Genomic DNA, 21,097 nt, shown 5'->3' with positions numbered 1-21,097 from the left:
AATGATGAATGAATGACAAATTAATAAATCGGCAACAGAATTCTCAGGAAATGATGAATACTCTATGGCCTAGTAAGAGTGTATTGAAGGAAGTGAAGGAAAGGTTATGGTGCTTTGCTGTAGACAGATGATTGGCATGAACTGAAAGTCGTTCAGTCATTTCCGACTCTGCGACTCCCAGGACTGTAGCCCACCAGGTTCCTCTGTCCCTGGGATTTTCCAGGCAAGAACATTGGAGTGGGTTACCATTCCCTTCTCTGGGGGATCTTCTCAACGGAGGGATCGAACCTGGGTCTCCTGCAGGCAGATTCTTTACCATCTAAGACACCAGGGAAGCCTAGACTGATTATTAGTAAAGATCATTTAGTCAAACTTAAGACAAACTCCAAATGTTAAGAATAAGGTATTCACTGGGGAAAGTATTCCAAGGAATGCTAAGACACTAAGATATAAATGAGGATAGCATATTTGAGGAACCAAAGAAGGCTTGTATGGCTGAAGTGTAGTGGATGAGGTCTTGTTCAGTTGCTGAATGGTGTCCAGCTCTTTGCCATCCCATGGACTGCACCACATCAGGCTTCTGTCTGTTTCACTATCTCCTTGAGTTTCTCAAGTTCATGGCCATTTAATCAGTGATGATATCTAACCATTTCATCCTCTTTTTACACCTGTTGTCTTGCCCTCCATCTTTCCCAGCATCAGGATCTTTTCCAGTGAGTCAGCTCTTTGCATCAGGTGGCCAAAATTTTGGAGCTTCACCTTCAACATCAGTTCTTCCAATAAATATTCAGGTGTTGATTTTCTTTAAGATTGACTGGTTTGATTTCCTTTCAGTCCATGGGACTCTCAAGAGTCTTCTCCAGCAGCAAAATTCAAAAACATCAGTTTTTCAGCACTCAGCCTTCTTATGGTTCAGCTCTCATATCCATGCATGACTACTGGAAAAACTATAGCTTTGACCATATGAACCTTTGTTGGCAAAGTGAGATCTCTGCTTTTTAATATACTAAATTTGTTATAGCTATCCTTCCAAGGAGCAATCATATTTTAATTTCATGGCTGCAGTCGCCATGGGTGAGTATAAGTGCTATAAAATGATAATTCGTAAGTGGGTGGGAACTGGTCATTATTATGTAAGGCTTTACAACCCAAGGTTAGGGGTGTGAGTTTACTTCCTAGTTTAATAAGAAGCCATTGGAGAATTTTAAGCAAGACCCACTACAAGATTCCATGTTTTGAAAAATATCACTTTGACTACCATATAGAAAGGGGCAGAAGCAAGGGATAAACATAAAATCAGAAGGAGACTAGTTTGGTGGCTCTTGAAATAATCTAGATGAAGATAATGGTGACTGAGACTAGGGTGGTAGCCATGAATAGAAAAGTGTGGAAGGTTCCAGCTATGACTTGACATTAGAGTCAACAGAACTTGTTGGCTAATTGAATATGGGGAAGAAGGGAAAGGAAGGACCAAGGAAAACTGCTGGGTTATTGGGTCGAGATAATTATATATTGTCAAAAATTATATATTGTCAAAAGTGAAGAAAAATGGTATACAAGTAGGTTTGGACATTAAATCAATAATTCTGTGTTGTTCATATTAAAATTAAATTTTTGATATTTAGATCTGGAGGTGTGAAATAGACAGCTGGAAATAGGAGGCTGTGGTTCTCAGCATTAAAATATTTAAAGTCATGGGATGGAATGAAGTCACCTAGGAAGAAAATGAATAACAAAGACATTTCTTGAGGAATCCAAGATTTAGAGGTTGAGCACAGTGGAAATACACCCAAAGGAGACAAGAATGACCAATAGAGTGGGAGAATACCAGAGAACAGGATGCTGTGGAAGGCAGAAGGAAAGAAAAGAGTTTCACTGTTCTATATCCCATTGAGAGATCAGTGAATATTTGTAACATAGTGGTATATGCCCTAGAGAAATAGTCAATAGTCCTAAACTCCGTGTTTCACTTATTCTCCTCCGTGCTGAGGTGAAGTCTGTTCACCTCTTTGATCTTTTCCTCTTCAAATGTAAAGTGAATCACCCTTTATCTTTCCAGGATAGATATCACAGCACTCTTTTTTTTTTTCCTTAAATCAAAGTATTTATAATGTTGTGTTAATGTCTTCTATACAACAAAGTGATTCAGTTTTGCCTATATGTATGTATACATACAGATGTGTATATACGCATGATTTTTATATTGTTTTCCATTATGGTTTATCACAGGATATTGAATATGGTTCCCCATGCTATGCAGTAGGACCTTGTTGTTATCCTTTGAATATATAACAGTTTGCATATGCTAATCGCAAGTCCCACTCTGTCCTTTCCCATCCTTCTTCCCCTTGGCAACAAACAACAAGTCTGTTCTCTATGTCTGTGAGTCTGTTTCTGTTTTATAGATAAGTTCATTTGCATCATATTTTAGATTCCACATATAAGTGATATATTTTATTTGTCTCTCTTTCTGACTTACTTCACTTAGCATGATAATCTCTAGGTCTATCCATATTGTTGCCAATGGCATTATTTCATTCTTTTTCTTTTATGGCACAGCACTCTTCCTTGATGAATCTGATTGCTTCCCAGAATCTGTTTCAACATAGTCCGTGGCCATTTTGGCCAGTCTGTCAAACTTGCTATGTAAAATGACATAATCCATGCTGTAAATTTTCTTTGGATAATCTACAATTTTAATTCTGTTTTATGAATGAAACAGATTTGATATGTTATTATTTTAAAAATCAACTCAAGCCATAGTTTTGTATTTTGTGGTATGATGTTGTGAATTCCTGTCTGACTTCACAAATACATTTTACCATTCTGGAATTTGTAGATTTACTGTGTAAATAAAGCATATTTCCAATTAGTTGACCCATTGCCCAAATATCTGGATAGTTCTATATAGTGGATGAATGACTTGAGAGGCTTAACTTTCCATTTTCCTAATTTTTGTTTCATGGAGATGATAGTGAGACTTAATATGGATAAAATCTGGAATCCAAAATAAACAAGAGTAGATGTGGTATTGTAACAGAAGGATTTTACATCATTGGAATTGGGGGTTAAAGAAGAATTTTTAGGCAGATGATGAATGAGAGAAAGCGGAGTCATGTATGTGTCAGGTGAAGGGTAGAGAAATGTTTCCCAGAGGGAAGAATGGCTTGAGAACTCCGGTGAACAGAGCTTACGGATTTGGGAACCAAAAGAAGACCAAAATATCAGGAGTATGGAGAGAGACAGAGAAGATTAGCCCTCGAGAGTGGGAAAGGAGTGATTAAAATGAGACTTTATAAACAACGTTAAGAATCTTTGATTTGATCCTTGGTTCAGTTAGAAGCCATGAAATTCATGGGCGAGTAACATATAGAGCATTTTCAAATGATCACTGTGGCAGTACTGTGATGAAGAGAGTGGACAGCCATGGATGCAGGGATGTTTTGGGGAGAGCTGTTACCGTGGTCTAGAAGGATATGGTGTTACCTCAGTGTGAGAAGCAGTTAGTAGGGCTAGAATGTTAAGCAGGTGCCACGATTTTATCAGTCCTCACACCAGACCAGCCATCCCCTCAGTGGCATAAATATTAATTTAATTTCTATTAAGAAATTTGGTGTATATAAAAGTTATTGCATTTCAGCAATTAATATTCTCGAAGTAAATTTTATATGATGTTCCAAGGACCAGAATCTTTATCTCATATTATAAATAATTAACTGCTTTAATTAAAGAAACACTTCTAGTTGCCAGGTTTTTTACACCCTAGGCCTCCTATATCTATGTCAGCAATGTATAAAATACAATAATGCAAGTATGTAAGTGCATAAAATGTTGCTAAAACAGAAAGTGGGTTTGAAGTCAACTCTACTTCACACACTGGATATCCAGGGTTTTAGTTCCATTTTTTTTTTTAAAACTGTTGTTCAAAAAACTTTAAAAGTTTAAAATCCTAAGAAAATTTACCTTCTGGGTGCATTTGTACTCCATACAGATGTTGTCAAAATCAAAGAATAAAATGATGGTGGATCACATGTAAATCCATGGCTGATTCATGTCAATGTATGGCAAAAACCACTACAATATTGTAAAGTAATTAGCATCCAACTAATAAAAATAAATGGAAAAAAAATGATGGTGGAAATACTGAAAGACTGGTAAGCCTTCTTTAAATGTTTATTATAAATATATCATTTGAATGATATTATTGCAATGAATAGAACCAAGTGAGATTGTAATTCCCTTTCTTCTGTGTGGGGCTTTAAGTCAGATTGCCATTGCTAAGACACTGAAATGCATTCTTGGTTGCTCAGTCCACCATTAAATTACACAGCTTTCAGCTCATCCCAGAGAACCTGCCACATGAAATGAGCAGTCCAAGTCCTATCCTTACACTGCTAGGGTTTCACCAAAGTGTAACTTCAGCAAAGAATCAAATCAGGACTGCTGTCACTGGATATTTAAAGTTAGGACTTTGATCAGGTAATTCTTTGTTTCACTTTCTGGATCCACAGAAAGGAATGCATGCAGAGATCATCTACCCCAAAAGTCAGAATGATTAGATCATATCTTTATGGGAACTTTCAACTCATTTAGAGTCAATAATGTCATTGAAAACATAAGAGCATTTTTTTCCCAAATGAGGGTATACTTTAAAAGTAGCATCATTCCGGAACATTAAATCAGTTTAAGGCTTCTTTCTCCCTTCTTTCTCCTTGTAGCAAGGTGTGCTCAAAATAAGTAGATGGCATTATGTGGGCTGAGGATGAATGAGTAAGGATACATGGCAGGAACATATCACAAGATTATGTGTAATTGATGCGTTTAGCTCTAAAAGCTTTTCCTTCTGCAGTGTTTAAAGCATTGCTGAAACTGCACCAAGAGGAAAAAAAAACAAAACAAAACTGGGAATGATTTAAAATGACAGTTTGATGAAAAATGAGGTGCTCTCACTATGACTGTTTTTTTAGATCATGATGATTCTGATAATTGATAATGTTAAAATCTGTACAATGTATCATGTTCTTGTTATAAATAATATGATCAGTAAGACCATTGCATTGTTGCAATTCTACATTTGGCTGTCTCTTGTCCTTTATTTATTTAGCATTTACTGAAGTCTTACTCTGTGTTAGGCACTGTCTAAAAACTGATACTAAGATATATACTATGTTTACCTTCAAAAGGTTTATAATCTCGTGGGAGAAATAAATATGTAAATTAGTAATTGCAAATACTATGGTTATACAAGATCTGTCATGTTATACAATTGTTATCATAATAAAATCAACATAGCTTATATACTTTATATTTCCAAATGGCTTTTATTTAAGTCATCTCATTAAAAGCCTAGGTAATGCAAATTCTCTTCTCAAATATTTGCTTTCACCATTTAAAAATCTACTTAGGTTACTTGCAGCTTTTATTTCAAGTGTATGCTTTTTAAGCTTAATGTATATACTGTACACATAGGTCAAATAAATGCTACCTAGAAATGAGTGTGGTCAACCAAGACTAAATGCTCTTCCTGAGGCTTAACAGTTGCTGAGCTTGAGCTTAGTTTTGGCATTCTGAAAGTAAAGGATAAAGAGAAGCATGTTGACTTGCATAAATTCCTATCAAGAAGAAGAAAGCAGACTTATTCTTTGAGTAGTTTTAAAAGTAGTTTCTTGCATGGGACTGCATAGAGGAAACAGGAAGTTGGAGACTCATCTCACAGTTTTATGTCTAAACATGGAAACAATCTTATTATGGCAGTTTCTTGAAATGGCTCTCTATAAAACCTTGAAGTGAAGTGACAGAAGGGAAGTACACTGCGGAAGATGATTTTATCGGCGGCTAGCCAAATGTCGTTGAGAAATGCAGGGTCCTGTGGATCCAGTGGAAGGTATACAAGTTAACCTATTTTAAGGCATGTGAAGAAAGTACAATCCTTCTCTTAACTTTATTAAAGATATTTTCTGTCCACTTGGCTTAATGATGAAACTTATAGAGAAGATGATACAGGGATGTTTTCTGGTGTAGCCACACTATCATAGCTCTTGCAGTCCTGGATCAGAATAGATGTATTTGCTTTTTTGAAGTTAAGAAAATGGTGAAGTCAGCATTCATTCTATTAGAGGACCACTTTGTCAATCATGTGGAGCTGTTTGAGTGCATATGCAGCTGTGTCCTGTATTTTATAAACAAGAACTGAGTTAGAGACATCCCCAAGTTTAGTCTGGGGTTGATAATTGAACTCCGCTTTTCTAATCCAAATATGGTACGGTCACTAATAGAATATTTGAAATTTCATAAGTGCAGAGGACTTTCACATTAAAAAATGGAAGCTCCCCTGGTGGCTCAGATGGTAAAGAATCTGCCTGCAAAGACCCAGGTTTGATCTTTGGATCCGGAAGATTCCCTGGAGACAGGAATGATAACCCACTCCAATATTCTTGTCTGGAGAATTCCACAGGCAGAAGAGTCTGGCAGGCTTATAGTCCATGCGGTTGCAGGGATTTGAACACTGCTGAGTCACTAATACAGCTGAACCAGTGGAGGCGTCTAACCCATCAGACTACTTCAGGCTACACTTAGCTTTAACACTAACACACAGAGGGCATAGTAAGATTATTTGGGCTTCCTGGGTGGTGCTAGTGGTAAAGAACCTGTCTGGCAGTTCAGGAGATGTAACAGACATGGGTTCAATCCCTGGGTCAGGAAGGGCTCCTGGAGGAGGGTATCTCCAATATTCTTGCCTGAAGAATCCCATGGACAGAGGAGCCTGGTGGGCTACAGTCCATAGGGTCTCAAAGAGTTGGACACAACTTAACACGCACCTGAAATACCAGCAAGCAATTCTGGAGTCATCAACTTTCCACATATGGCCATACTTCTTTGACTTGCAAAATATATAACAATGTATTTATATATTAATTATATATATAAATATATATAATTTAATGCTGACAGGCCATTTTACTAGTCAGACATAAAGTTGTGGGAAATCACTTATGCAGTCATAAATGAAGAAGATGTGTGTAGTAGGGTATTGTTCAGTCACTAAGTCGTGTCCTACACTTTGTGACCCCATGGACTACTGCACTCCTGTGTCCTCCATTATCTCCCTGAGTTTGCTCAAATTCACATCCACTGAGTTGGTCATGCTGTCTAGCCATCTAATACTCTGCCACCGTCTTCTCCTTTTACCTTCAGTCTTATTCAGCATCAGGGTCTTTTCCAGTGAGTCAGCTCTTCACATCAGGTGGCCAGAGTATTGGAGCTTCAGCTTCAGTCCTTCCAATGAATATTCAGAGTTGATTTCCTTTAGGATTGACTGGTTTGATCTCCTTGTTCTCCAAGGGACTCTCAAGAGTTTTTTCCAGCACAGAATTCAAAAGCATCAATTCTTCAGCACTCAGCCCTCTTTATGATCCAATCTCACATCTGAACATGACTATTGGAAAAGCCTTAGCTTTGACTATACAGGTTTTTTTCAGCAAAATAATGTCTCTGCTGTTTAATACACTGTCTAGGTTTGTCATAACTTTCATTCTAAGGAGCAAACATCTTTTAATTTCATGGCTGCAATTACCATCTGCAGTGATTTTGGATCCCAGTAAAATAAAACCTGTTACTCTTTCCACTTTATCCCCTCTGTCTGCCATGATGTGATGGAACTGGATGCTATGATCTTAGTTTTTTGAATGTTGAGTTTCAAGACTTTTTTTTTTTCATTCTCTTCTTTCACTCTTATCAAGAGGCTCTTTATTTACTCTTCAATTTTTGCCATTGAAGTGGTATCATCTGCATATCTGGGGTTGCTGTTATTTCTCCCAGCAATCTTGATTCCAGCCTGTGATTCATCCAAGTCCAGCATTTCGCATGATATACTCTGCATAGAAGTTAAATAAGCAGGGTGATAATATACAGCCTTGTTGTACACCTTTCCCAATTTGGAACTAGTCAGTTGTTTCATTTACAGTTCTAACTATTGCTTCTTGACCTGCATACAGGTTTCTCAGGAGGCAGGAAGGGTGGTCTGATATTCCCATCTCTTTAAGAATTTTCCACAGTTTGTTGCGATCCATACAAAGACTAGCACAGTCAAGGAAGCAAAAGTACATGTTTTTCTGGAATCCCCTTCCTTTTTCTATCATCCAGTGAGTGTTGGCAATTTGATCTCTGGTTCCTCTGCCTTTTCTAAACCTAGCTTGTGCATCTGGAACTTCTTGGTTCACATACTGCTGAAGCCTAGCTTGAAGGATTTTGAGCATTACTTTACTAGCATGTGAGATGAGTGCAATTGTAGTAGGATATTGATTCTTTATTAGGATAGACTGTAATATGCAGTACTGAATATGTACTACTCAGTACTGAATTATTGCATTCTGCCTGCATCTTAGCCAAATACAAATTTGACTAAGAAAGAACTCTGAAAATTCCGTCATTCCAACAGAGCTTGAAAAAGATATAGTTTTTGTATAAATTTTATCTATTTCATTCTATAACAAATGTTGTTAGTTGTAGTTTAAGGGGCACCTTGTCTGTTTGTTTGTATCTACACACTTGAAAAAATAGGAATGGAAAAAAATGAAACCTGTATTGTAATTATCTCTATGTGTTATGACTGTTTTTGAGAGCAGTTTTAGATTCATAGGAAAATTGAGGGGAAAGTACAGAGACTTTCTATGTATTCTCTGCCCTACACATGCATAGTCTCCCTCATGATCAACATCCCTCACCAGAGTGGTACATTTATTACAATTGGTGAACCAAAATTTATACATCATCAGTTCAGTTCAGTTCAGTTCAATCGCTCAGTCATGTCTGACTCTTTGCGATCCCATGAATTGCAGCACGCCAGGCCTTCCTGTCCATCACCAACTCCCGGAGTTTACTCAAACTCATGTCCATCGAGTTGGTGATGCCATCCAGCCATCTCATCCTCTGTCGTCCCCTTCTCCTCCTGCCCCAAATCCCTCCCAGCATCAGGGTCTTTTCCAATAAGTCAACTCTTCACATAAGGTGGCCAAAGTATTGGAGTTTCAGCTTCAGCATCAGTCCTTCCAATGAACACCAAGGACTGATCTCCTTTAGGATGGACTGGTTGGATCTCCTTGCAGTCCAAGGGACTCTCAAGAGTCTTCTCCAACACCACAGTTCAAAAGCATCAATTTTTTGGCTCTCAGCTTTCTTCACAGTCCAACTCTCACATCCATACAAGACCACTGGAAAAACCATAGCCTTGACTAGACGGATTATACATCATAGCAATTCAAAATCAATAGTTTGTATTACAGGTCACACTCTGCATTGTATATTTGGTGGGTTTGGACACATGTACATGAAGGTATCCATCGTTATAATATCACACAAAGAATTTTCACTATCCTAAAAGTCCTTTGTGCCCTATTCATTCCTCCCCACTGCCCAACCCCTGGCAAAGATTGATCATTTTCCTGTCTCTATAATTTTGCTTTTACCAGAATGTCATATGGTTGGACTCATATAGCACATAGCCTTTTCAGAGTGTTTTTTTTTTTTTCACTTGGTAATATACATTTAGAGTTTCTCCATCTATTTTCATGGCCTAGTAGCTTATTTCTTTTTAACACTGAATAATATGCAATTGTCTGGATGTACTGCAGTTTGTTTATCCATTCACCTACTGAAGGACATCTTGGTTTTTTCAAGTTTTGGCAATTATAGATAAAACTACTATAAACATCCATGTGCAGGTTTTTCTGTGGACAATCTGTGTGTTTTTACTAGAAAAATCTCAGAGTTTTTTTTTTTTTCCCCAAAACCCAGGCATACTGATTTGATCATAGTTTACTGTTCTTACACTCCCCCAATCATTACCCAGAGGATTCCATATAAATACACAGTGTGTAGAAGCTACTTAGGGATAACAGTTCCTTCAAGTCTGAACCATTCAGAGCTAGGTAGTTTCTAGCAAGCTTCAGACATCCCTCCACACTAACCTAATCCTGCTTAGGAGATACATTAAAGATTGAATCAGTGTGTTTATCATAATGCCTTTAAAGCAAGGGTCCTCAACCTCCCAAATGTAATGCCTGATGGTCTGAGGTGAAGTTAATGTAATAATAATAAAAATAAATCACATAATAAATGTAATGCACTGGAATCATCTCCCCATCCTGGTCCCTGGAAAAATTGTTATCCACGAAATCAGTCCCTGGTACCAAGAAGGTTGGGGACCACTACAAGTTTCAAACATAGTAGTAATGCAGGAGGCATGAATTTTCATGTCAAGGGATATTATAAATTGACCCATCAGTTTGCATAACATTTGGAGTCACTGAAATCGTAGGGTCAGAAATTCCACTGTTATATTCATGTATCTAGAGAAGCCACTTAGCACATATGTTTGTGTCAACCCATTAAAATTACACAGAGCAGTCAACTTGTGCCCAAGAGTAAAGTAGAATCTCTGAGGTCACAGAGCCTCTTAGGGACAAAGGAAGACTTTAAACTCAGGTCTTTGATATTCAGTTTACTGTGGTATCCAGTAGGGCACAAGTTGTGTAATACTGAACTGTACACCTGTGGAGAAAATAAAATGCAACAGCTGATGATACTTAGAAATATAAAAGTATCTAATGTGCAGGGGAAAAAGGTAATGATGAATTTCTGAATTTGATATTCATATTAACAGAACCTGAGTATCACACTTCCAGATTACTCAAGTACTGAAGAAACCTCTCAATTATTAACAAATTATAGGTTTGGGACAAGTGATGACAGATCAGGATTTAAAGGACAAACGGCTCTGCGTGTTAAGACATGCCCTGTATAGGGCCCAGATGTTTAATATAATCCCCATGAAATTCTAATCTTTTCCTAAAGTGCCTTCACACATTTGCTTGTCATCATTTTAAAACTGAAGACCATCTAGCACTGGAGCCTGACAAGAATATTAAGTACATCATTTATCTGGAAGGAAGCACTAGGAATAATGTTACTGCCTCTCCTACAATAAGAATTAGACAGATGATCTCTGATTGGCTGGAAAACGTTCCAGCTGTGCTGTGATTTGATTTAACTGCCCAGACACTGACCTGCTTAATGGTTTACTTTTAAGCCTGGTTATCTTTGAAAAGACTTGGATTTCAGGGCACTGTATTTTGCCTTAAATTAAAACAGATACATTATTTTAAGGAGGAAAAAATAAGTAAAATTCTTTGTGATTAAGGCATCAGTCATATTGTGCACTGCTCTGCTTCACTTCCTTCCTTGACGCAGAGAGGTTTTTTTTAATTTATTTCATTTTGGCTGTGCTGGGTCGTTGCTGCTGCCACGGTCTTTCTCTAGCCGTGGTGAGTGGGGGCTACTCCTGGGTATGGTGCATGGCCTTCTCACTGCAGTGGCTTCTTGCGTTCAGCTTGCAGGCTCAGAAGTTGTGGTACACAGACTTAGTTCCTCTGAGGCATGTGGAATCTTCCCGGAGTAGGGATCGAACCCATGTTCCCTGCATTGGGAGGCAGATTCTTAACCACTGGACCGCCAGGGAAGTTCAACCCAGAGAACTCTTGCATACCCTTGACAGCTATTGAAATGTAATCTGAAATATTGAGATGATACGAGGAACTGTGTTCCTCTTTCCAGCTTCCCCTCCATGGACCTGACTAAGAATATACCAGTTAAGAATTTGAACATCACCTACACAAGCTTTTTTTGAGCCTCTCAATATTCAGTAGCCTAACTTACTTGAGCTTATGGTCATTTCCTTGAATTTCTCAACTTCTCTTTCAACAGCACCTATTTAACTTGTAAATGTCACTTGCCTGAATTTCTAGGTTCCTTATGGTGTCATTCATCTGTGTTTCTTTCTGATGGTCCCTTATGGGCATTCATTTAGGAACTTGAGGGAGGGAAAAGATTTGGCCCCAATAATGGCAACACTTATAAAGGTCTGAAGTCATTATTACTCTGCATTCCTCAGATACCCACTTTATAAATTAGTGTCAAAGGTAGGGAAGGCTGGAAGACTAGAGGGATAGAGGAGAAAAGGAAATAAGATGAATGACAGGTTTTAACACAAGAGGTCTGTTCTTCAGACTAGGTGACACTTTTAATAATGGATATTCTCTAATGCCTGTTTATTTCAGAGATAAATAAGTCACCATGATATACTGAGATGAGAGATGGCATGAGTTTGAAACCCCCATTATAATTCCGTGAAAAAGAAAAATGGAGAACAGAAATTATTTTACAAAACTATTCTACCCATTTAAAGGAGCATTGTGAGACTTAGTTCCTATTTTATGATGTTGATTATATCTGTCATAGTCACACAAATTACATTTATCATCTGGAGAAATTTTTTATTATATATTATATGAAGTTCCCTTTTGTGCTCTGTTTACAGAATATTTATACCTTTGACATGGCCATTATCAGGGAAACATCATTATGTGAACTAGTAGGAAAATAGCAAACAAGATTTCAGGACACATGAGTTGTGTCATGCCTAGCATCGAGCTGTGTTATTTACTTTGGGAAAGTCCCTCAGCCCTTTGTAAGTGAAGAGAAATTAAATAATTGTGATCGTACATAGAATGACTTGGCAATATGCTTTTCTTATTTAAAATGAATATGTGCTGTCCTTCTCTGGTGGCTCAGTGATAAAGAATCAGCCTGCAGTGCAGAAGACAGAGGAGACCCAGATCCCTGGGTCAAGAAGACTCCCTGGAGAAGAAAGTGGCAACCCACTCTGGTATTCTTACCTGGAGGATCCCACCACAGCAAGCCAGGTGGGCTATAGTCCATTGGATCGCAAAGAGTCGGACATGACTGAAGCAGCTTAGCATGCAACAGCGGGCACTAGAAAACGTTTAATCATTTTTAAAACTTTAATTTCTATACCTTGTTCAGAATTATGATACTCAAATATAGATATTTTCATGATACTACAGTGGTGGTTTTCAAACATTGTTTATCATGACTCAATAAATAAAAGCAGTATTTATTTATTCATATTATATTGCAGTTAAAAGACATACGGTCATACACGCATGTGAATAGCCAAACAAGACTCTAAGAAAAATATTATTTCTACTTATGATGCACACTTTTTTATTATAATCTATTCCACTTTTTAAAAAATGTTGTTTTTGATCCCCTTAACTGATGTGGAAGGTAAGTGACGTAGAGCATTTATATCGCACTGTGTTCTGCTGTGCTTAGTCGCTCCCTCGTGTCTGACTCTCGGTAACCCCATGGACTGTAGCCGGCCGGGCTCCTCTGTCCATGGGGATTTTCCAGGCAAGAATACTGGAGCGGGTTGCCATGCCCTCCTCCAGGGGTCTGCCCAACCCAGGGATCAAACCCAGGTCGTCTGCATTGTGGATGGATTCTTTACCAGCTGAGCTACCAGGGGTGCCCTTCTACTGTACCACCGAGGGATAAATTGTTGGTAACAATGGCATCATCGGCTCAATGGACATGAGTTTGGGTGAACTCCAGGAGTTGGTGATGGACAGGGAGGCCTGGTGTGCTGTGGTTCATGGGGTCACAAGGAGTTGGACAGGACTGAGCGACTGAACTGAACTGGACTGAACATGGCCTGTGTAGCCCCATGAAAGTGCTAAATGCATTGAACTTTTTCAGTATATTTTCTAGTGACCAATTCAGATCTTGGGTAACTGGTGATATGCATAACTGGTTTTCATTTTTCCCAGAGTCTTAGTATTCAAGGCTCTTGTCAAGTCTAACATATTATAATTCCAAGGAAAGGGTATCTGAATCTGAAGGCTTAGAAGGCAGGATTCCTTACCTTCTGAGTCACCAGGGAAGACCAATCAAATCATTTCCATTTTTTAAAAAGATAACCTCCACTTTATAGAATCCAGACCTTTCTTCTAGGCATTTATTGCTCTCTAAAATCTGCCCCTGACTTTTCTCTTAGACAACTGTACTTTATGAGTACAGAAAAATGAATGAACTGTAGGAAACTAATTCTTTTGGTCTGATTAAGAGACTACTATATACCAGGCGCTGTTACAGTTGCTGGAAATATACTATGGAAAGAGACAAAATTTTTTATTTTATATTCTACAGGGAAATCAGAAAAATTATAGACCAACCTATTGCTAGATAAGAAAAGTTATATTCAAATATGATACCTTTTATTAAAATATGTGTGTCACATATTTACAGAAAAGTCAAAAATTATATGTAAAAATTTAATTTGATAGTATTTAAATCTGAATTTTAAAGTGCATGCATCCTTAGTCACGTCTGACTCTTTGCTACACTTTAAACTGTAGCCCAACAGGCTCCTCCGTCCATGGGATTTTTCAGGCAAGAATACTGGAGTGGGTTGCCATTTCCTCCTCCAGGGGATGTTCCCAACCCAGGAATCAAGCCTTCATCTCCTGTGACTCAGCCATCACAGGCAGATTCTTTACCAGCTGAGCCCTTGGGGAGGCCCAAATCAGAATTATGGAATTAGAAATAATTTTTATTCTTTGGTAGCCTGTATTTCCAGATTTCTTACAGTGAATATTTACTATTTAATTATAAAAATAAATAAATATTATGTGTATGTTCATTTTATATATGCCTACTCCTGGCTTTTCCATTAGGTATGTAGTTTACTAAAATCTGGGGCCCTTTTTTTTTTTATTATTCGTATATAACTTGCTCCTCCAGAGTCTAACACAGTTTATTTGATTAAGTAAGTTATTTGGAAAAAATGATTAACATAGCTTCTGCCTGAAAGGAGTTTACAACTAAGGGTGAAGGAGCTCTGTTAACAACCAGAGAGATTACACAATGAGGACTGTAATTAGTGTGTGGGCAGGGGCTCAGTGGTTAAGAATCTGCCTGCAAAGCAGGAGAATCAGTAGACCTGGGTTCTATCCCTGAGTTGGGAAGAACTCCGGAGAAGGAAATGGCAACCCACTCCAGTATTCTTGCCTGGAGAATCCCATGGAGAGAGAAGCCTGGTGGGGTACAGTCCATGAGGTCTTGAAAGAGTTGGACACAACTTAGTGACCATATAACAACAACATTGCTTCTGGCAAGTTGGAAACTTTTTTATGAAAGAGATAACTGAGATGTGACTTGCAGAGTAACTCTAAGTAAAGATGCCCAGCATGAAATTGCCATAAACAGTATTTACGTGTCTCTAGTCTCCCTTAGTTTTGAGACCCTATTTCAGATCATCCTAAATCATCCCTAAATCAGATCATATTGTAGGAAGAAGCAAATAGAGACAAGGAGACAGAACTTTAAAATCAGAGTGGTCTTGAAAATTATATACCAATTTGGATCATGGTTAAACTCCACTGGAGGAGGAGATGACAACCCACTCCAGTATTCTTTCCTGGGAAATCCCACGGACCAGCTACCTTCTGTGGGGTTGCAAAGAGTTAAGACACGACGGAGCACACACACATACACACAGAAGCTCTACTGAAATTGTTTTGTGGTGTTAGTCTTTATGAGTTCTTTGTTAATATCCACTCTCCTGTGATCATCCGATTTCCAGTGAAAAGCACCACCTTAAGGCTTACCAGCTTGCCCCCACCATCCTGAGCAGCTTTGCGCTGCTGTTGGCAGAGAAGTCTCTAGGCCTTGCCATTGGCAAAAGCTGAGCGTGCTGTGGCAGGAATCAGGGACTCTGCTCCTCACGTGGCTGTTAACTCCATTTGGGGGCTCATGCTTCAAAATGAGATCCTTTTCTTATCTGGCAGTCTGATTAGAAAATGAGCTGGGCCACTGTAATTAGGATCCAGATTTACTGCCTGTTTCTGAGAGAGGTCCAATGGGATTGTAACATCTCTAGCCAATCATGCCATATTGCTCAACCTTACAGCACAGCTTATTAGCTGTCCATCTGCTTTTACATGTGGGTTTCTGTCTCATCAAGCAGTTTGAGCGAGTACTTCATGCCTACTAGAATTCACTGAAAAATAACTGCATATCTGTTGCAATATGACCCCATTGTTATTTACAGTTAATTAGAAAAGATGAGTCAGAGTATCCTAGTCTCTATGCATAGAGTAAGATATCATTTTAAGGCTGGCATATTATTTTCATTCACTTGATGAATGTTTACTGTCATGGCTCAATAAGGGATGAGCTACACTCTGCTAGTTTTGGCAGTGTCTGCTTAGTGGGAATGTTGAGCTTGTCCTCCCGAATTACAACTCCATTTATTTTATCCAGTTTCATTAATCTTCCAAGTACCTTCATGGCCAATGATATGGCTACTGCTAGTGCTGAGTGGAGAATTAATTACAAATAGACTAGAGCAATACATCTATGGGAGCCAGACCCCCAAATGATTGGATGTCATTTTAATTAACACAGAACAGACTAGAGAGTGCTGAGTTCTTTGTGAAAGGAGAGTCTCTAGAGAGGGGAGCCAAGGGCAGGATGGAAGGGGAATAAACAGGACTCTCAGGGAAAAGAGATTGGAAATATAAATTTAAATTTTAAAAGCTTCCTGGTAGACCATATCAGACAATGGGGATATTTCTCCAGGGTTGTGAAAGAAAATGGATTTTAGTTGGGATGGAAAGAGTTACATCAGCTAGAAATAAATTAGAAATCTATGTTGATTTAGAAAAATGCAATGGATTTGAAGTCTCTCTTGTATTTCTCACTGCTGACATGTAAAATGTCATCTCAATTCTGTTCATCTTTTCATCAGAAGCATCAACATGTCAAATACCATAGAATCAGTGAAACAAAGTCAATAAACCTAAGTTCTAAAGTTAAGGAAGAAAATGACTGTCATTGTTCTGAAAAAAATAGTTGTTTGTTAATTGAGGGATTTTTTCCCCCTTTTTAAAGATTCCTGTTACTTCATGTGTTTACATCATAATTTCAGAGATCCATTTCTAGGAGGGAATTTTTGTTTTCTTGAAAATTATGTAGCTTGTACATAATAGGCTTAGTACCTTTGTCAGATTGATTGATGAGGATGATGAAGATATTAGCTAATATTTATGGTGGCCTGAAGTTGTGCCAGGTGCTAGGCTAAGTGTTCCTACCCTTATTGTGTTTACCCTCACTGCAAACTTGTGACATAGGGAGTATGAATACCTCCCATTCAGAGATGTGAAGTTCTTCATCAATCACACAGGAGATGCAGGGTTCCTAGACACTGCCATTTCTGGAATTCTAATCCCCCTACATCTCTGCACGTCTCCCTATCTGATTCCCCTTCTTTCTCTCAGCTCTTGAAACCTTGCCGCTTTTTCTTCATGGTCACCAGAAAAATGTTGAATAGCTTATTCTTCCCCAAACGTTTTATTAGATCACTTTGATTTTTTTGGTTTATTTGCAACCTCCCTCTACCTTGATAACACAACTTCCCATGCATCCTCCTCAGGATGTGACTGTTTCACTCTCATCCTCCCCAGAACACTGGACTTAAGTGGAGTGCAGTGCACGCCCTTCCTCTGATTGATGTTGTTATCCCATTTCCTCTTCTTTTCTAAAAACACTGAACTCTGACTCTTATAACACTAGGCTATACCAACCATTGACTCTCATTGCATTCATCACTGCCGAGCTGCTCATTTCTTCTCATGTCTTGAACATTTAAGTTCTGGCTCACTGTGATACCCAGCACTGTTTGGATTACAGTTCTTAGTGACTTCATAAATGTGTGGAGTATCCTTCCAATGGGCTTCCCAGGTGGTGCTAGTGGTAAAGAATGTACCTACCAATGCAGGAGGCATAAGAGATGTGGGTTCCATCCCCCAGGCAGGAAGATCTCCTGGAGGAGGGTATGGCAACCCTCTCCAATATGCTTGCCTGGAGAATCCCACAGACAGAGGAGCCAGGAAGGCTCCAGTCCATGGAATCCAAGTGCAAGACACGACAGAGGTGACTTAGCAAAGCATATCCTTCCAATAACCTGGTCTGTCAGCACCTTGACCTTCTTTCCACTTAAGACTTTGCCCTTCCTAACACTGTAGCCGCTCACTACACATGGTCATACCATAAACTTTGTGATCACCAAATAAGTGTAACCTTTCCATGATCTTAGTTTCACCTGTTCCTCTCTTGGACTGTCCACTCTTCTCTTTACATCTAACTTCAACCCACTGATTATATCAACATTTCTTGTACTTCTCATAATTGTGTCTTTATTTTTCTTCTTATCCAGCTTAAATTTAATATTCAGCCATTTTAATTACTTCTCTTACCTGCCTCCATTTGGTTGTTTAATTTGGGGAAAAAAAAAAAAAGGAGTCTTGATTAAAGAAAGCTTTCAATCTGTTCAGTGTTTGCAACTTTGCAGGTGAAGGCTAGAAGAAAACACAGAACTGTTTAACTTGTTTTAGAATAGCTTTATATTCTTCAATTTCAAATGAATCAGTTAGCTCTTACACTCTCTGAAATGAATATTTCCTACTCTTTTCCTGTCTCTCTCTTCAGACCAATACTTCCTTTTTGTCAAATGATGGCGTTAATTACAATTTTAGTGAGAAAATAGAGACAGTCACAAGAAGCACTTCATCAGTTCCCACCATCGTGTCTACATGCCAGTGAGCAGCAGTGCTCTATACTCTATTTCAGTGGGTGAAATCCCTACATTAAGAGCTAAGACCACCTTCTCTATTTGTGTCACTGAAACTGACCCCTTTCACTTATTCAAGGTTGTTATTTTAGTGGGTCTATTCTCTTGATCATACATCATCTGTTTCTCCCATTCCACTATATCATTCTGACTTGCAACATACTATTACTTCTACTATTAAAAAAAAAAAAAAAAACTCTCTCTCATGACCCAAATTGTCCTGTTAGCTTGAGATAGAGATATCTTGTCTATCTATAGATATCTATAAGATATCTTATAGATACCTATATCTTATCTATAAACAAACCAGTTTATGTTTTGTGTTCCCTTACCAACATATTTCTGAGAAATAATGATCAGTGCTTACTGCCTCCAATTTTTCTCTCTTGAACCCGCTAAAATCAGGTGTTAACCAAAACTACTCTTGTCAAGATCACTGTTGCTAAATACAGGGATCACTTTTCAGCCCTTGAATTATCAGCCAAGTTACTCCATCTTTCTTCATTACAGGATACACATTCTCTTGGGTATCTTCCTACCTCACTGGCCATTCCTTCTCAATTTAATTTCCTGGTCTCTTTTTATATCCTAAATCTTGAGTATCTCAGGTTTCAGTCCACATACATTTTCTCTTTTCTCACTATACTTACTTCTTGACAATACCATCCCATCTTGCATTCTCAAATGTCATCTGCGGTCTGAGCCTAACTTTGTGTTTCTAACCGAGGTCTCTCCCCTAAATTTCAAACACATGTATTCAAGGGTTTATCTGTATATCTAATAGGCAGCTCAAGCTACACATATCCAAATTTGAACTCCTAATTTCCTCCCCGCACGTTTAAACATTCTCTTCACACGACCTTGCCCATATTAGATGGTAAGAATACTTTTCAGGTGCTCAAAACAAAATCTTTGAGGCATTGTTGATTTTTCTCTATCTCAAGAATATTCCATATTCATTATATCAGAAAAATATGCCAGTTATTTGTCAAGAATGTTTTCAATATTGAACAGAGAGAAGAGAACAAACCAGTTCTATCGTTGAAAGCTTAATCTAAGACATCATTATTTCTCACCTGAGTTATTTAAGTGGCCTCTTAGTAATTCTCCCTCTTCAGCCTTTAATCTTACAGCATGTATGTATTGAGAGGTAGAAGGATATTCTCTGCTTACAAACTGCTAATCAATGTCCACAACTATACCTGGAGTGTTGGAATTTAATCAGTATTTGTTGAGTGAATGACATGAAGTTCAAAGCAGTTCAGTAATCACCCAGACTCTATAAATTTAAAATTTTCTCCCTAGACTCAATGTCCTTAACTACCATGTTATATTATATATATCTTGAATATTTTACTTAAATATTTTCTATAAATCAAACCTTTAAAATTTGCTTTCTTCAGTTCTAAGAAGCAATAATTTACATATGAAGATGTATAGTCTAAACATACATGCATATACACACAACCACTATTTTAGAATAGTGTAGACCACCCTCCAATACTGAAACTTAAGCACCTCAGAAAAGAAATGTTTCATACATAGCAAGATATAATTTCTACATGGTATCAGATACTTCCCAGTGTTTAACAACAAATTTGGAGGCTCAGAGTCAGATATCATGGGAATATTCCATACATTTAATGATCCAACAATCCTTCACATATAATACTTTATGCATTTGTAAACCTTAGAGACCTGCTATGATTAAGGAAATTCCTCCCCATTTTCAATCTATACAGAAAATCCTATGTATCTTGTCTTATTTAATGAGATAGGCTAATTGCAGATAGGCTAATTGAAGATTCCTATTTTCATATCAACAATGAAAAATGAGAACATTTCAATAGATTTAGTGCCTCACTTCTTTTCATCGTAAAATATATTCATTAAGCACTCATTTGTGTATTAGGGTCTTGTCATATGTTACACAGATTGGTTTAATATAAATACCAGATTCTGCCATGTAAAAACTGTGGGCTATAACTTTAGGAGCTTTTTCAACTAAGTCTGTTTCTGGAATATTTTACATGTCAATTAAACTCAAGGTTTTATCATTTGCAAATGATTATGGGTTTCAAAGTGATACTGTTCTGATATCAGAATTGTCAGTTACCATGTCCTTGGGATCTTATAACTAACCCCTAATTGATACTTCAGTTGGAAGTCCTGTTGCTTCTCTGGCGTTTAACTTGTTCACACATTAACTTGAAAGAAGTCTTTTACCCTCAAATATAATGACTAGTTCAGTTGTTTTAAAGATTTTTGTATGCTTTTTGTTTTCCTGATCCCTTATTTGAATCATTTTTCCACACAGTGTTTGTTCTAGTAAATTTTTGTTTGTTTGTTTTCAATCACTAAGAAAAAAAAGTACTCAAGAACGGATGATAGCAAAAATAACCTGGAAGTGGCGAAAGAGATGAAGTCTTGGTAATAGACTTTATGGTATAGAAAGAATGAGTCTAAGTTGTGAATCCTGGAAGGTGTGCCCAGGAATAGGCTGATTTATGCTATGAAACATCTGAGAAGTGCAGGAAATAGATGTATCAG

The sequence above is a fragment of the Cervus canadensis genome, chromosome 14 (assembly GCF_019320065.1).
Source record: "Cervus canadensis isolate Bull #8, Minnesota chromosome 14, ASM1932006v1, whole genome shotgun sequence".
NCBI classification, from domain to species: Eukaryota; Metazoa; Chordata; class Mammalia; order Artiodactyla; family Cervidae; genus Cervus; species Cervus canadensis.
This window is presented reverse-complemented; position numbering follows the sequence as displayed.